Raw genomic sequence first — 5,285 nt, 5'->3', positions numbered from 1 at the left:
GAAACAGGATTTATTTAACTCCCTGGCAAGAACTCTAAGTGATGGTTCTACAGGCTTGGAAAAAATGACAGCTGGCATTAAATTAGAGAGGCTCTGGAAAACGGTGAGAAAGAGCTCAGAAGGCTTAGAGAGCTAAGTATGCTAGAATGGATCTATTATATACAACTGGAAAACCTACCAGCTGGTCATTTCCTTTAAGAGGGCCTGGAGAGCACTCCACTTATTAAAGCAATAAGGAATGAACTAAGGAGGAACATCACTGCAATGCTCAGTAACGCCTGTCTTCTGTGGGCTGAATTAGTAGCTGTTACAGAACTGAGTTCCCTAGAAGCAAAGGGGATGATAGGATCTTGGAATAGCATGGTTAGCAAGGTCTGAATGGCAGCCAAGAGGGGTCTGACTTAATACGGTCTTAGAGATGCCTTGAAATATGTGGTGTTCCTAGAGGCAAGATCAATAAGCAGCCAACTGCCCAGGGTACTGTCAAATCTATATCTAAATATCTATATCTATATCTATCAGAAAAATTAGGAATAGATGAGTAGAAGGCAACACTCCCCAGTGGAAAGTCACAAACTTTTGCCCAGTTTCCACACTGGAGTCAACTCCCAGATGCAGGACCCACTGACTGAAGGAGCATCCAGGTCCAGATGATGAAGGGGTCTCTGACATTGCAGCAGGTATATACATGAATCTGCATGTCATCTGCACGCAGGGGTCATGCTAATCTTCTCTGTATCTTTCCAATTCTGTATACGTGCTGCTGAAGCTAACACCAGCAATTACATACAACAGTGATTCTTCCATCCTTCCCAAGGGGGACCTATAGCCATTTACTTGGGTAATGGCACACTTGGAAAGGGGAATTTCCAGATTTTTCAAGGTTTGTCAAATACAGCATCCAAGTTCAATCTGATACCAGGAGATCCATGTGCCATCTTGCTTTCCTCTGCATTACAGTAGGGGTATAAGGAGTTCAGTTAGTAAAGGTAATAAATGGAGTTCTGACCCAGGTCTATCCCACAGGAGGGGTTATTGTCTCTATGGACCCGCTTGGTTGTCACTTCCTTGCTCCCCAAATGGATAATTCAAGTGCACATATTTAGCAGTTAGCAGAAATTTCAAATGGGTTCCTTGACCTATAGATTAGGAATGTTTGTAGTAAGAAAGCTAAGTAGTAGCCCTTGAAATTACCCCCACCCGCCCCAGAAATTAGAGTAAACAAAAACACATGGGATACACATTCACGGTCCTATCCCAAGGTTGTGCTAATTTTCATGACCTCTGGCATACAACAGATTGAAGGGACCTGGATTGTGTAGGAAAGGGGAACTATTTTCCTTCTACCTATCTGAGGTTCACTGTCTGGGGCTCTGTAAATTCGCCTGACAAAAGACAGATTAACAAGAGAAAAACAGAACTTTATTAACTTGTGCACTGTGCATGTACTTGGGAGCACTCAGAGATGACTAACTCAAAGGGGTGGTTAGAATGTGGGTTTATATAACATGTTAACAAAAGAGCAATATATTTTTAGAGATGTACAAGACAAAGGTAAGAGACTTTGAGTTCCAGGGGCAGCATTCTGTGGGAAGGCAAAAAAATGGGGAAACTAAAGGTAGATAAGGGCTAGTTGCAAGGTTTGTTATATAGATTCCTTTGGTTTCCTCTCTGGGCCGATAAAGACCTGGTTATCTCTGGTGGTTAACTTCTGTCCTTCCTGGTAGAGAAGGAAAGGGAAACACCTTTATAAATTTGTATCCTGCCTCTAAGCGAATAAGGGGAGGGCAAAGAGATACTCTTATATTTACTTCTTTTCAACTGCCTTCAGCTCAAAATAAGCCTATGCCAAAGTGGCATATTTTGAGATGGCATATTTTGCTAACCTTCAACTTTCTGGATATTTTGGAGAGAATTTACATCATGTCAATTGAAGCTGATGAGCAAGAAGTGGCAAATAGTATGGATGCCTTAGACATGCATATCCAGTCCAGAGAGTGGGGAAATACGTCATATTTCCTACCACAAAGAATGAAACCCAACCTTTGATAGGTTCTTTTGGGTTTTGCAGGCAGTATATTCTGCATTAGGAATACAGAAACTACCAATTCACCATGTTGATTTAAAGGCTATTATCAACTTCTGTTAAGGTCCAGAAAAAAATAGTTCTCTGTAGTACTTCAGGTTTTGGTTCTGAAGTGCTGACATTTTATTTCTATGGCTCAGCAGACTCCATGATACTAGACAGATCGTGGTAGAGAAAGACATTGTGTAGGACTCTGGGAAGACCCAACAGGATGGCCGCAGCAGAAACTCCTATGATTTGGAAGAAAGTCAATGTCATGTCACATGTAGCAGAAAAACTATATTCCATTCAAAAAATAGGTCTTGGGATAATACTAGATCTTTTAGAAACTGCACATCTGCCCTCGGGAATTAAGTGACCGTATGGTCAGAATTACTCATCATAAATTGGATACTTTCAGATCCACCAATACATAACATTGGGGCGTTCTAGCAGCAATCATTAATCAAGCAGATGTGGTACATGCAAAATCAGGCTCAAGGTGGTCCAGGAGACACAAATAAGGTAATGAACAGCTGTCAGAACCCATGTTTGTCTGGTGCCTTTGTCTCAGCTCACACTCTTGTCACATGGGCATTTTCTATAACTAACTGATGGGAGAGGAAATACACAAGCTTGATTCACAGATGGGTCAGTTTACTAAGTGAATGCAAACAAAAAATAAAGTATCACTGCACCATGTCACCTCTCAGGGGAAGCCCTGAAAAACCATCACGGGGAAAGCCTCCCATATGGCAGAGCTTCAGACACTACAAGGGGTGATGCGCTTGGAATGCAGAGACAGTAGACAAAAGGGAGCGTATATATCGATTCTCAAGAAGGCAGAAATAGCTTAACTGATTGGTCAATGGCTTGTAAAGAACTAGATCAAAGGACAGGGAACAAGGAGATCTGGGGATGTGTCAGGCAAATGAATCTTTGAGAGTGAGTATAAAATATGAGGATCTTCGTATGACACATTAATGCTGAGCAGAGTGTGTCCACCTCAGAAGAGGCATTAAACACTTCACAAACAAGATGACTCAGTGAGTAGATATCTTCTAACCTTTGAGCTTGACCACTACGGTGCTTGCATGATGAACTCATAAAAAGAGCGGCCATAGTGGCAGAGATAGACTTTTTGTGAGTCAGACAGCAGGACCTCCCTCACTGATACTAACCAGTCTAATTCCTGCCCTTTTCAATATTCCACTTACTAGCAAAAGAGAACAAAATTGAAATCTCCGAAGAGTACCACCCCTCATGAAAACCAAGCAGCCGCTTGAAGAAGTAAAACTTCTTCTTCACACTGTCCCCCAGTAGTGGCAGCTATTCATCACTCACCAAAATCAACACATATTCTGCATTTGCCTTTTGGATCCACATGATCTTAGCTAGCACCACTATCCAAGGGCTGATAGAGTGTCTGATCTACCAACACATCTCAGACAAACACATTTTACCTAAGAAGGTGTAGCAGCAAACACTATAGTTATAAGTTTCACCCAAAATATGACCAGGGGTGCCTGGGTGGCTCAGTCGGTTGAGCATCCGACTTCAGCTCAGGTCATGATCTTACGTTTAGTGAGTTCAAGCCCCACATCAGGCTCTGTGCTGATAGCTCAGAGCCTGCAGCCTGATTCAGATTCTGCCTCCCTCTCTCTCTGCCCCTTCCCCACTCACACTCTCTCTCTGTCTCTGTCTCTGTCTCTCTCTCTCTCTCTCAATAATGGATAAACATTTAAAAATAAATTTTTTTAAATATGACCAAACCCTGAAGAAGCTGTGCTTAAAAGGCATAAACTTAATATAGGTATCACTTGATGAGAAGTACAAGGAATGGATAGTAAAGAATGCTGTGGTCCCCCACGCAGATGTCTTCTATTATGCAGTATACATGTGCACATTGCTTATAACAACTCATGGCTGCTCCCATCTCCAGAGAATTGCCTTTGTCCCAACAGGAGTGTCCAAACATTAGTGGGACTAATGATGTATATAGGACACCCTAAATTGCACCAACAGCACAAACATTTGGCAGACATACACGATTCCTCAAGATATTTGCAAAGTTATGTGTTAAGATGATTACTGGCAAAGATTAATCCATCAGAATTATAAGTATATATCACCAAGTGCTCACTTTCGCTTCAGGGAAATGACATATCTCAGAGAATGTATCCATTTTCCCTGTTTTATAATTGCTGGCACACACCTAAGTGGCTATACATCTTCCATTTGTCCTCTAATGGATGGCAACATTTTGATCTTCTTTTGTTTGTTGTTGAGTGATACCTTTTTTGCCACCTATTACTGCATTTCCAGATAATAACAACTTATAAAAAAAAGTGAAGAAAAGAAACAAAAACAAAAGCAAGTATCAACAGAGTAAAAACTACATTTTCGAGGGGAAAACATGCTTCTGAGAGTTGTAGTATACCATCTCAGAGGGCTCATCAAAGCACAAGGGCTGGGTAGAGTGTTGAATGCCAACCATTAAGAGCTTGTATGTCAAGCAGTATCTTCCAGTGGAAGACTTTGAGGTGACAGAATATTTTGATTAAGGATGACTGGCAGGGGCGCCTGGGTGGCTCAGTCGGTTAAGCATCCTACTTCGGCTCAGGTCATGATCTTGCAGTTTGTGAGAGTTCAAGCCCCGCATTGGGCTCTGTGCTGACAGCTCAGAGCTTGGAGTCTGCTTTGGATTCTGTGTCTCCCTCTCTCTCTCTGCTCCTCCCTCCGCTTGCACTCTTTCTCTCTCTCTCTTTCTCAAACATAAAGGTGACTGGAAGACATGAAAAAAAAATCAATGATACTTATAAATGATGGTTACTTTCAGTAGCACACACATTAAGGAGCTAGTAAGGGAGAAGCTCATACAGTAAGAGAAATAAGGAATTTAATAAAATCAACACACCTTACTTCCTTCTTAGGAAAGTTCTTCTAGAACTCTAGAGTTCTTCTAGAAGAAGGTTAGGAAACTGTAGTGTTCTTCCTGAATTATTATTTCAGCGGTCTATAAATATTCTATTGGTCTAAATTGGGCACGTTCTAATGTCCATCTGTTCCCCGGATAAATGATGTAGTCCCCAGTTAATACTAATTGCAAAATCACTACATAGGAAAATGGTCTGAATGATTGCAGAGAGAATGGAGTCAGCACCTATGGCTTTTGTTTACCTGGAGAAGGCTAGTGACAGGCACAAAGGAAAAAAAAAAA

At 41.5% G+C, this 5,285-nt stretch overlaps 1 non-coding gene across 1 annotated transcript; it reads right to left on the bottom strand.

Moving 5' to 3' along the window:
* Nucleotides 1-670: 670 nt before the first annotated feature.
* Nucleotides 671-776, bottom strand: LOC113596162 (U6 spliceosomal RNA). Its single transcript, XR_003416903.1, has one exon. It is a non-coding gene; the product is annotated as a U6 spliceosomal RNA (small nuclear RNA).
* Between the last annotated feature and the right edge of the window lie 4,509 nt (nucleotides 777-5,285).

Source organism: Acinonyx jubatus, chromosome D4, assembly GCF_027475565.1.
Source record: "Acinonyx jubatus isolate Ajub_Pintada_27869175 chromosome D4, VMU_Ajub_asm_v1.0, whole genome shotgun sequence".
NCBI classification, from domain to species: Eukaryota; Metazoa; Chordata; class Mammalia; order Carnivora; family Felidae; genus Acinonyx; species Acinonyx jubatus.
The sequence above is the reverse complement of the archived record's forward strand: the minus strand, read 5'-3'. Positions and strand labels throughout refer to the sequence as shown.